Here is a 14,980-nt window from a genome sequence, read left to right as displayed (position 1 = left end):
AGCGTGTCGTTGTCCTGTCCCCCAAGTGTCAGCGTGTCGTTGTCCTGTCCCCCAAGTGTCAGCGTGTCGTTGTCCTGTCCCCCAAGTGTCAGCGTGTCGTTGTCCTGTCCCCAAGTGTCAGCGTGTCGTTGTCCTGTCCCCCAAGTGTCAGCGTGTCGTTGTCCTGTCCCCCAAGTGTCAGCGTGTCGTTGTCCTGTCCCCCAAGTGTCAGCGTGTCGTTGTCCTGTCCCCCAAGTGTCAGCGTGTCGTTGTCCTGTCCCCAAGTGTCAGCGTGTCGTTGTCCTGTCCCCCAAGTGTCAGTGTCGTTGTCCTGTCGCCCAAGTGTCATTGTCCTGTCGCCCAAGTGTCAATGTCCTGTCCCCCAAGTGTCAGTATCATTGACCTGTCCCCCAAGTGTCATTGTCCTGTCCCCCAAGTGTCAGCGTGTCCTTATCCTGTCCCCCAAGTGTCAGGGTGTCCTTGTCCTGTCCCCCAAGTGTCAGGGTGTCCTTGTCCTGTCCCCCAAGTGTCAGGGTGTCCTTGTCCTGTCCCCCAAGTGTCACATAGTGGTTGTTCCTCACCTCCTGTATTATATAATTGTGCTGTGATCGGCTGTGCAGGATGTTCAGTCTTTTCAGCATTTATTCTAATCGTTAGACGCACCCCCATGTGTTTTCCACAATTTGTCATGGATGATACAGGTTATAATAAATCAGTTCATACTATTAATGTACAGACTTATAGCATAACCTGAAAAAATTCAGGGCTCCCCCATGTTACACTAACAGGGGTCCAGGAAGCTGAGATATGAGGAGCTGTTTACTGCAGAGGGGCAGCTCTCCAGTGTGAGGACCCTAGCAAACAGCTCCTCGTATCTCAGCTTCCTGGACCATGTGAATGGGATTTTAGGGGTTAGACTTTAAAGGGTATTCCCAGAATGGACAATTATCACCTATCCAAAGGATAAGCGATAATAGTCTGATCGCTGGGATCCCCACTGAACGCTAGAACTGGGGTCTCGAACCTTTCCCTCTTCCTCACTACTCGACACAATGCGGAAGAGCTTGAATGCCGCTTTACGTATTCCATCAGTCACTTAGACATTGAATGGAGCGGCGGGCGCATGCTTGACTGATGCTCCATTTGCTCCTCCTCACTGCGCGGGGTTCAGGACCCCAGTTCTCACGCGGCCCCCAGCGATTAGAGTATAATTGTCCATTCTGGTGCAACCCCTTTAAGGAGCACCTCAACAATGATGGTGGTTATCCTCCTTTATTAACATGGGATTTAATAAATGTATCCCTAATTTTTTTTTTTTAAGTGTGGTCGGCATGTTTCGGTGAGCTTCCTTCCTCCATGGGGGCAGGGACTGACAACCACTCTAGACCCCAATACAAATGAGTCATTTTTATAATCCCTGCCACTTGTCAAGAGCCACATACAGATCAATATGGGAACTCCTGTGATTGGACGTAGAAAAAGTAGGGGGCAGGGGCCTTCATATTTGAAGGGTAATAACAAGCATCAGCCGTCAATTAGTGGCCCTTAGAGGACGCCTCTGCTGCCTTCCCTGCCTCATCCACTCTGAACTACTGAGAAGAATCGATGCAGAATAGAGGTTACTGCGCCTTTAAAAAAAAGTGACCGCCTGGTGTATGTGAAAGCTAAGGAGCTAATGGGGATTGTATTTTGGCTGCAGGTTGTCTACGTATGATTCCACCTATCACCTCGCACAGGAGATCGCAGAGAAACTTCACGAGCGGAATCGCTACCTACGAAATAGAGAGAACCCAGTTAAGGTAAAAAGACTTAAAGGGAAACTCCGGTGATACATCAGGGTTTCCTATGTCTAAATCCAGTGTTGTTTCTTCTGTCTTTTTGTATTATATCTGATGGAATTAGCATTGGCCGTTGCCTAGCAACAGTCGGGTCGTGAATTGGGTGACAACTGCAGGTCTCCATTATTCTGGGTGATCTGCTGTTGTCACTGACGGATACTCTTCCCTTGTATAAAGCCAATTGCATCCTTCCTGCATTGTAGCTCGGAGCTACGACCTGGTGCTGCCCCACTGCTGCCTGTCATGGGGGGCCACTGCATGTACTATGGTGGCTAATCGTTAATATGATGCTCCTTTTGCCCCGGCTCTGCTGTCCAGGTTCTATGCCATACCCTCGGTTTACCTGGCACAGCATTGACATAAAACGTCATAAGAGTGAATGAGCCAATCACTGGCTGCTGCAATCATCGTGCGCGACGTCACTATGGCGGCCTGTGATTTGCTGCCACACCCTTGTCACATTTACAGATAAACAAAGGGTGTGTGGCTGGGCCCGGGTAGGGGTCGGTGTGTGTTACTGCCATAGATCGGTAAAACAAAGTGATCGGGTGAGCGCTGTGCCGCTTAGTTTCTCGCCGAGCGAGCGGACTACGGAGTCATAGACTTTCTATTGAGCCTGCTCACCTCTCTGAGGAAAGCCGATAAGAAACAAAGCGGCACAGTTCTCATCCGTGCGCTTCTGCCGCTTCGTTTTAGCGATTGGTGGGGGTCTCAGTGCTTGGACCCCCGCAGATAGAAACTTCTGACATTTCACTATGACTTGTCAAAAGTTTTTTAAAAGTTTTTAGTTAGGCTGGGTTCACACACCCTATTTATGGATGTAATTCGGGCGTTTTAACCTCGAATTACGTCCGAACATACGGCTCCAATTCGCCGGCAAACATCTGCCCATTCATTTGAATGGGCTTTACGATGTTCTGTGCCGACGTTCATTTTTTTTACGCGCCGCTGTCAAAAGACGCCCGCGTCAAAGAAGTGCCTGTCACTTCTTGAGACGTAATTGGAGCCATTTTCCATTGACTCCATGGAAAAAAAGCTCCAATTATGTCCGTAATGGACGCAGCGAAAATCGCCTGCACATGCCATTACGTCTGAAATTCCGGAGCTGTTTTCTCCTGAAAACGGCTCCGTAATCTCAGCCGTAACGGAGGCTGCCGTGTGAACATACCCTAAGGGCGGGTTCACACATGGCGGAATTTCACTTAAATTCCGCTGCGGACACTCCGCAGCGTTAATCCGCAGCGGAGCCGTTTCTCCATTGACTTTCACTTTAATTTAGCAGTGTTCGTTTACACGATGCGTACAATTCCGCTGCGGAGCATAGGCTGCGGAGCGGAATTTGGTGTCCGCAGCATGCTCTGTCTGTTGCGGAGCAGTGGCGGACTGGTTGCGGACTCATGGCGGAATTTCTCCATTGACTTCAATGGAGAGTCAAAATTCCGCAATGAAGTCCGCAGATCTTATGTGTGCTGCGGAGCGTATTGTTTTTACTACCATGACATTTCTTCATTCTGGCTGGACCTATGTATTTCTAGGTCTACAGCCAGACTGAGGAAGTCAATAGGGCTCCCGTAATGACGGGAGCGTTGCTAGGAGACGTCTGTAAATAGTCACTGTCCAGGGTGCTGAAAGAGTTACGCGATCGGCAGTAACTGTTTCTGCACCCGGGACAGTGACTACCGATCTCAATATACATGTATCTGTAAAAAAAAAATATAAGTTCATACTTACCGAGAACTCCCTGCGTCTGTCTCCAGTCCGGCCTCCCAGGATGACGTTTCAGTGTAAGTGACGGCTGCAGCCAATCACAGGCCAAGCACAGGCTGCAGCGGTCACATGGACTGGTGCGTCATCCAGGGAGGTCGGGCTGGATGCCGAAAGAGGGACGCGTCACCAAGACAACGGGCGGTAAGTATGAATTTCTTTGACTTTCACTAGGGAAAGTGCTGTCCCTTCTCTCTATCCTGCACTGAATAGGGAGAAGAGAAGCACTTTTCCTGCAGTCCGCAGCGGCCAGTCCGCATCAATTTTCTGCACATTTTGTGCAGATCCGCTGCAGAATCTGCAACGCAGATTCTGTGCGGCATTGATGCGGACAGTTGCGGAGGAATTCCGCCATATGTGGTCATGCCCTAACACTTTCAATTTGTACAGAGATCTTTTAAAATGGCGAGGAACTGAAACACAAACTATATTAGAAAGTTGTGGAACTTTTCATTGCATAACGATTTACAAAGCTTTTATTTAAAAATCCTCAACATTGTGTTGTCAAGATCTCTGCTTACTGTCAGTAAACAAAACCATTACGTCCAGAGACTATGCAGGAGGCTGTCTGGTGCCACCTGGTGGCTCTGTATGGCCTTGTACCATGCTACTTTGGGGGGCCATATGTACAGTGCTATTTTACCCTAGTAAAAATGCTTTTGGGGGAGAGTACCTCAGTATACGATGAAACATGCCGCCATTTTTTTTAAATCAGATTTGTACAGAAACCTACAGAAAAATCCTTTGTATGTGTTTGTATTAAATTGGGGGCTTACAAAGGTACGGTAAGGCCATACGCATCTATCTAAAAGTACAAAACAGAGCCGTAATACGGCCACGCGCTTAAAGCCGCGTTGATTTTCATAGCTGAGGGTTTGTTACAGTTGTATCCAGTCTTGACAATCATCTGTAAACTAAACTGCCTGAACTCCAGACTGATCAGGACGGGAAAAAGGTTTATGTTGCTGATGTAAAAACTGGATACAATTGTAACAAACCCTCAGCAGTTAGAAGTACTAGATCTGGACAGGTTTTCCCCCCTCTGGATATAAACAGAATGTTACCGTTCACTGACAGCAAGTAGAAATTGCATCAGTTTTCAAGTTTTTCCACTGTTATGTGGCACACGAGACCGTCACGCCGTTCTGTTTGCATCATGTGACTCAGATGAGGCACCACATGACATACGTACATACCTGTGTTGTCAAATAAAAGACCCACATCTGATTGGCTGCGCTATCTTTGTTTTAATGAATGACGTCCATGGTCTGTGTTCTTCATCTTGTAATTAAATATATTATAGAGGAACCCAAATCTGTAATTACCGCTCTTCCCTCTGTATTGTAAACATTGCCCCAGTCCTGAGTGGTTGTCGTTTTTATATAAATAAAGTTGAATCAAAAACGCTGCATCTCTCTAATACATTGTGTGTTTTCAGGTTTCTGACCATTTTCAAAATCTCTGCTTGCTGTCCGTGAATGGAAATCTCCTTATTTACAATAAAAATGTGTCCTGATCATGCTCTGCTGTCTTTCCAAGACAGAGCTCTGATACACTGTAACGAGCGCTTCATCTGTGTCGGGACTGGTTTACGACCACTGAATGTAAATAAGGATTTTTCATTCAACGGCAAGCAGAGATCTTGAAAAGGAAGGAATCGAAACACAACGTGTATTTGAAATTTGCAGAACTTCCTTATATTATTTATATTAATCTGGAAAATCTTTTAAGGCCTCGTTCACATCTGTGTCGGTCTTTCCGTTATCCTGCTCCGTCAAAGGAGCAAATGAAAATACCGGAATCGCCGCTTCCGTTGTACAACGGAAACTCATTGAGTTTAATGAGTTCCGTCGGGTCCCGCGTGGTTTTACTGGAAAGTAGCGCAGCGTTGTTTCCGGCCGGATTGGTGACGGAGCCTCCAACGCAGATGTGAACAGGGCCTAACGCATCGTGACGTGCACCTCACAGTGTTAATCTGGGTGCTAGAGCTGCCCTCCGGCGATCGCCAGCGGGAGTGCTCCTGTGATTGACAGCCACGCTAATGGACGGGATTGGAGAAGACACCGATTGTGGCCGTTTAACCACTTACTCACCACGGCGTTCCATTAAGACTGACAACTAACAGTCTGGGGCCTAAACAGTTAAAAAAAAAAAAAAAAAAAGTGGTTAAACGGGAAAGTATGAAAAACCATAGTTTTTACAAAAAAAATTAAGATTTTAATATCGCAAAACACGAAATATACAATACAAGTAATCTTTATAAAAAATAAATCTGTTTTATGTAATAAAAGTCCATAAACGGGTAAAATCGATATAAATTTGTAGATATTGTTGCGCTCGTCTTGACGCGTATAAAAATTTACGGGCCATCTATTGTCATGAATGGTAACCGCCGTGAAAAAAAAACCATTGGCGGCTTTTTTTTAATGCGCCATTATAAAAAATTCCTACAAATTAGGCGCTACCATGTATGTACTTTATAGCTGGCGAGGAGGTAAAAAGGGAAAACTTGGCCTGGTCCTTAAGGAGTTAAAATTCCCACAATTTCGCAGCCAAACCAGGTGTGCACATTGACTGGGGATAATGATGGGGTTTACAGTGGGAGACTTGGAGAGTCAGAGGTGCAGCACCTGGCATGGCCAATCATAGGGAGGGAGATGTGTCCAATCAGGAGGCTTCATGCATATGAGTGGCAGGAGGGAAGGGGTGGAGTCAGTGCTGAGGAGAATGAGGTAAAGGAGGGAGCACAATGGACGTCAGTCCTGTCAGGAGGATTGTGAGAGAAAAGACACAAAACAGGAGCAATTCTGAGGTAAAAAGTGTGAGGAAAAGCGAAGAGAAGATACAACATAATGAGAGGAGGAATAACCAGCAGACATGAGAGGGAAAAATACACCGGGCGGCCATAATAACCCCACCAACCGTACATTATATATATACAGACACCGGGCGGCCATAATAACCCCACCAACCTGTACATTATATATATATACAGACACCGGGCGACCATAATAACCCCACCAACCCGTACATTATATATATATACAGACACCGGGCGACCATAATAACCCCACCAACCTGTACATTATATATATACAGACACCGGGCGACCATAATAACCCCACCAACCTGTACATTATATATATATACAGACACCGGGCGACCGTAATAACCCCACCAACCTGTACATTATATATATATACAGACACCGGGCGGCCATAATAACCCCACCAACCCGTACATTATATATATACAGACACCGGGCGACCGTAATAACCCCACCAACCCGTACATTATATATATATACAGACACCGGGCGACCATAATAACCCCACCAACCCGTACATTATATATATATACAGACACCGGGCGACCATAATAACCCCACCAACCTGTACATTATATATATACAGACACCGGGCGACCATAATAACCCCACCAACCTGTACATTATATATATACAGACACCGGGCGACCATAATAACCCCACCAACCTGTACATTATATATATACAGACACCGGGCGACCATAATAACCCCACCAACCTGTACATTATATATATATACAGACACCGGGCGACCATAATAACCCCACCAACCTGTACATTATATATATATACAGACACCGGGCGACCGTAATAACCCCACCAACCCGTACATTATATATATACAGACACCGGGCGACCATAATAACCCCACCTACCCGTACATTATATATATATATATATATATATATATACAGACACCGGGCGACCGTAATAACCCCACCAACCTGTACATTATATATATATATACAGACACCGGGCGACCGTAATAACCCCACCAACCTGTACATTATATATATATATACAGACACCGGGCGACCATAATAACCCCACCAACCCGTACATTATATATATATATATATATACAGACACCGGGCGACCATAATAACCCCACCAACCCGTACATTATATATATATACAGACACCGGGCGACCATAATAACCCCACCAACCTGTACATTATATATATATACAGACACCGGGCGACCGTAATAACCCCACCAACCTGTACATTATATATATATACAGACACCGGGCGGCCATAATAACCCCACCAACCCGTACATTATATATATATATACAGACACCGGGCGACCATAATAACCCCACCAACCCGTACATTATATATATATATACAGACACCGGGCGACCATAATAACCCCACCAACCCGTACATTATATATATATACAGACACCGGGCGACCATAATAACCCCACCAACCTGTACATTATATATATACAGACACCGGGCGACCATAATAACCCCACCAACCCGTACATTATATATATATACAGACACCGGGCGACCATAATAACCCCACCAACCTGTACATTATATATATATACAGACACCGGGCGACCATAATAACCTCACCAACCCGTACATTATATATATATACAGACACCGGGCGACCGTAATAACCCCACCAACCCGTACATTATATATATATATATATACAGACACCGGGCGACCATAATAACCCCACCAACCTGTACATTATATATACAGACACCGGGCGACCATAATAACCCCACCAACCTGTACATTATATATATATATATATACATACACGGGGCGACCATAATAACCCCACCAACCGTACATTATATATATATATATATACAGACACCGGGCGACCATAATAACCCCACCAACCTGTACATTATATATATATACAGACACCGGGCGACCATAATAACCCCACCAACCTGTACATTATATATATATATATATACATGGGGCGACCATAATAACCCCACCAACCGTACATTATATATATATACAGACACCGGGCGACCATAATAACCCCACCAACCTGTACATTATATATATATATACAGACACCGGGCGACCATAATAACCTCACCAACCCGTACATTATATATATACAGACACCGGGCGACCATAATAACCCCACCAACCCGTACATTATATATATACAGACACCGGACGACCATAATAACCCCACCAACCCGTACATTATATATATATACAGACACCGGGCGACCATAATAACCTCACCAACCCGTACATTATATATATACAGACACCGGGCGACCATAATAACCCCACCAACCCGTACATTATATATATACAGACACCGGGCGACCATAATAACCTCACCAACCCGTACATTATATATATACAGACACCGGGCGACCATAATAACCCCACCAACCCGTACATTATATATATACAGACACCGGGCGACCATAATAACCCCACCAACCTGTACATTATATATATACAGACACCGGGCGACCATAATAACCCCACCAACCTGTACATTATATATATACAGACACCGGGCGACCATAATAACCCCACCAACCCGTACATTATATATATATACAGACACCGGGCGACCATAATAACCCCACCAACCTGTACATTATATATATATACAGACACCGGGCGACCGTAATAACCCCACCAACCTGTACATTATATATATACAGACACCGGGCGACCATAATAACCCCACCAACCCGTACATTATATATATATATATATATACAGACACCGGGCGACCATAATAACCCCACCAACCTGTACATTATATATATATACAGACACCGGGCGACCATAATAACCCCACCAACCTGTACATTATATATATACAGACACCGGGCGACCATAATAACCCCACCAACCCGTACATTATATATATATACAGACACCGGGCGACCATAATAACCCCACCAACCTGTACATTATATATATATACAGACACCGGGCGACCATAATAACCCCACCAACCTGTACATTATATATATATATATATATACAGACACCGGGCGACCATAATAACCCCACCAACCCGTACATTATATATATACAGACACCGGGCGACCATAATAACCCCACCAACCCGTACATTATATATATACAGACACCGGGCGACCATAATAACCTCACCAACCCGTACATTATATATATACAGACACCGGGCGACCATAATAACCCCACCAACCCGTACATTATATATATACAGACACCGGGCGACCATAATAACCCCACCAACCTGTACATTATATATATACAGACACCGGGCGACCATAATAACCCCACCAACCCGTACATTATATATATACAGACACCGGGCGACCATAATAACCCCACCAACCTGTACATTATATATATATATATATACAGACACCGGGCGACCATAATAACCCCACCAACCTGTACATTATATATATATACAGACACCGGGCGACCATAATAACCCCACCAACCTGTACATTATATATATACAGACACCGGGCGGCCATAATAACCCCACCAACCCGTACATTATATATATACAGACACCGGGCGACCATAATAACCCCACCAACCCGTACATTATATATATATACAGACACCGGGCGACCATAATAACCCCACCAACCTGTACATTATATATATACAGACACCGGGCGACCATAATAACCCCACCAACCCGTACATTATATATATACAGACACCGGGCGACCATAATAACCCCACCAACCCGTATATTATATATATACAGACACCGGGCGACCATAATAACCCCACCAACCCGTATATTATATATATACAGACACCGGGCGACCATAATAACCCCACCAACCCGTACATTATATATATACAGAAACCGGGCGACCATAATAACCCCCCCAACCCGTACATTATATATATATACAGACACCGGGCGACCATAATAACCCCACCAACCCGTACATTATATATACAGACACCGGGCGACCATAATAACCCCCCCAACCCGTACATTATATATACAGACACCGGGCGACCATAATAACCCCCCCAACCCGTACATTATATATACAGACACCGGGCGACCATAATAACCCCACCAACCTGTACATTATATATATATACAGACACCGGGCGACCATAATAACCTCACCAACCTGTACATTATATATATATATACAGACACCGGGCGACCATAATAACCCCACCAACCCGTACATTATATATATATATATATATATATATATATACAGACACCGGGCGACCATAATAACCCCACCAACCCGTACATTATATATATACAGACACCGGGCGACCATAATAACCCCACCAACCCGTACATTATATATATATATATATATATATATACAGACACCGGGCGACCATAATAACCTCACCAACCCGTACATTATATATATATATATATATACAGACACCGGGCGACCATAATAACCTCACCAACCCATACATTATATATATATACAGACACCGGGCGACCATAATAACCCCACCAACCCGTACATTATATATATATACAGACACCGGGCGACCATAATAACCCCACCAACCCATACATTATATATATACAGACACCGGGCGACCATAATAACCCCACCAACCCGTACATTATATATATATACAGACACCGGGCGACCATAATAACCCCACCAACCTGTACATTATATATATATATATATATATATATACAGACACCGGGCAACCATAATAACCCCACCAAACTGTACATTATATATATACAGACACCGGGCGACCATAATAACCCCACCAACCCGTACATTATATATATACAGACACCGGGCGACCATAATAACCCCACCAACCCGTACATTATATATATATATATATATATATATATATATATATATATATATATATATACAGACACCGGGCGACCATAATAACCCCACCAACCCGTACATTATATATATATACAGACACCGGGCGACCGTAATAACCCCACCAACCCGTACATTATATATATATATACAGACACCGGGCGACCATAATAACCTCACCAACCCGTACATTATATATATATACAGACACCGGGCAACCATAATAACCCCACCAACCTGTACATTATATATATATATATATATACAAACACCGGGCGACCATAATAACCCCACCAACCCGTACATTATATATATACAGACACCGGGCGACCATAATAACCCCACCAACCCGTACATTATATATATATATATATATATACAGACACCGGGCGACCATAATAACCCCACCAACCCGTACATTATATATATATATACAGACACCGGGCGACCGTAATAACCCCACCAACCTGTACATTATATATATATACAGACACCGGGCGACCGTAATAACCCCACCAACCTGTACATTATATATATATACAGACACCGGGCGACCATAATAACCCCACCAACCCGTACATTATATATATATACAGACACCGGGCGGCCATAATAACCTCACCAACCCGTACATTATATATATATACAGACACCGGGCGACCATAATAACCCCACCAACCCGTACATTATATATATATACAGACACCGGGCGACCATAATAACCCCACCAACCTGTACATTATATATATATATATACAGACACCGGGCGACCATAATAACCCCACCAACCTGTACATTATATATATATATACAGACACCGGGCGACCATAATAACCTCACCAACCCGTACATTATATATATACAGACACCGGGCGACCATAATAACCTCACCAACCCATACATTATATATATACAGACACCGGGCGACCATAATAACCCCACCAACCCGTACATTATATATATATACAGACACCGGGCGACCATAATAACCTCACCAACCCGTACATTATATATATACAGACACCGGGCGACCATAATAACCTCACCAACCCGTACATTATATATATACAGACACCGGGCGACCATAATAACCCCACCAACCCGTACATTATATATATACAGACACCGGGCGACCATAATAACCCCACCAACCTGTACATTATATATATACAGACACCGGGCGACCATAATAACCCCACCAACCTGTACATTATATATATATATATATATATATATATATACAGACACCGGGCAACCATAATAACCCCACCAACCCGTACATTATATATATACAGACACCGGGCGACCATAATAACCTCACCAACCTGTACATTATATATATATATACAGACACCGGGCGACCATAATAACCCCACCAACCTGTACATTATATATATATATACAGACACCGGGCGACCATAATAACCCCACCAACCCGTACATTATATATATATACAGACACCGGGCGACCATAATAACCCCACCAACCTGTACATTATATATATATACAGACACCGGGCGACCATAATAACCCCACCAACCTGTACATTATATATATACAGACACCGGGCGACCATAATAACCCCACCAACCCGTACATTATATATATATACAGACACCGGGCGACCATAATAACCCCACCAACCCGTACATTATATATATATACAGACACCGGGCGACCATAATAACCCCACCAACCTGTACATTATATATATACAGACACCGGGCGACCATAATAACCCCACCAACCCGTACATTATATATATACAGACACCGGGCGACCATAATAACCCCACCAACCTGTACATTATATATATATATACAGACACCGGGCGACCATAATAACCCCACCAACCTGTACATTATATATATATACAATATACAGACACCGAGCGACCATAATAACCCCACCAACCTGTACATTATATATATACAGACACCGGGCGGCCATAATAACCCCACCAACCCGTACATTATATATATACAGACACCGGGCGACCATAATAACCCCACCAACCCGTACATTATATATATATACAGACACCGGGCGACCATAATAACCCCACCAACCTGTACATTATATATATATACAGACACCGGGCGACCATAATAACCCCACCAACCCGTATATTATATATATACAGACACCGGGCGACCATAATAACCCCACCAACCCGTATATTATATATATACAGACACCGGGCGACCATAATAACCCCACCAACCCGTACATTATATATATACAGAAACCGGGCGACCATAATAACCCCCCCAACCCGTACATTATATATATATACAGACACCGGGCGACCATAATAACCCCACCAACCCGTACATTATATATACAGACACCGGGCGACCATAATAACCCCCCCCCAACCCGTACATTATATATACAGACACCGGGCGACCATAATAACCCCCCCAACCCGTACATTATATATACAGACACCGGGCGACCATAATAACCCCACCAACCTGTACATTATATATATACAGACACCGGGCGACCATAATAACCCCACCAACCCGTACATTATATATATATACAGACATCGGGCGACCGTAATAACCCCACCAACCCGTACATTATATATATATATACAGACACCGGGCGACCGTAATAACCCCACCAACCCGTACATTATATATATACAGACACCGGGCGACCATAATAACCCCACCAACCTGTACATTATATATATATACAGACACCGGGCGACCATAATAACCCCACCAACCCGTACATTATATATATACAGACACCGGGCGACCATAATAACCCCACCAACCCGTACATTATATATATATATATACAGACACCGGGCGACCATAATAACCCCACCAACCCGTACATTATATATATATATATATATATATATATATATATATATATATATATATATACAGACACCGGGCGACCATAATAACCCCACCAACCCGTACATTATATATATACAGACACCGGGCGACCATAATAACCCCACCAACCCGTACATTATATATATATATATATATACAGACACCGGGCGACCATAATAACCTCACCAACCCGTACATTATATATATATATATATATATATACAGACACCGGGCGACCATAATAACCTCACCAACCCATACATTATATATATATACAGACACCGGGCGACCATAATAACCCCACCAACCCGTACATTATATATATACAGACACCGGGCGACCATAATAACCCACCAACCCGTACATTATATATATATATATATACAGACACCGGGCGACCATAATAACCCCACCAACCTGTACATTATATATATACAGACACCGGGCGACCATAATAACCCCACCAACCCGTACATTATATATATATACAGACACCGGGCGACCATAATAACCCCACCAACCTGTACATTATATATATACAGACACCGGGCGACCATAATAACCCCACCAACCCGTACATTATATATATATACAGACACCGGGCGACCATAATAACCCCACCAACCTGTACATTATATATATATATATATATATACAGACACCGGGCAACCATAATAACCCCACCAACCCGTACATTATATATATATACAGACACCGGGCGACCGTAATAACCCCACCAACCCGTACATTATATATATACAGACACCGGACGACCGTAATAACCCCACCAACCCGTACATTATATATATATATATACAGACACCGGGCGACCATAATAACCTCACCAACCCGTACATTATATATATATACAGACACCGGGCAACCATAATAAC

The 14,980-nt window shown here is 43.8% G+C and overlaps 1 protein-coding gene across 1 annotated transcript in view; it reads left to right on the top strand.

Moving 5' to 3' along the window:
* STX8 (syntaxin 8) overlaps positions 1-14,980 on the top strand; it is a 244,015-nt gene that overhangs the window by 22,613 nt on the left and 206,422 nt on the right. Inside the window, exon 2 of the mRNA XM_075845250.1 lies at positions 1,679-1,778. The gene's annotated coding sequence lies outside the window, so the exon portion shown is untranslated. The remainder of the gene's footprint in view (positions 1-1,678; positions 1,779-14,980) is intronic.

Source organism: Rhinoderma darwinii, chromosome 13 (genome assembly GCF_050947455.1).
Source record: "Rhinoderma darwinii isolate aRhiDar2 chromosome 13, aRhiDar2.hap1, whole genome shotgun sequence".
In the NCBI taxonomy this organism is placed as follows: Eukaryota; Metazoa; Chordata; class Amphibia; order Anura; family Rhinodermatidae; genus Rhinoderma; species Rhinoderma darwinii.
The sequence above is the reverse complement of the archived record's forward strand: the minus strand, read 5'-3'. Positions and strand labels throughout refer to the sequence as shown.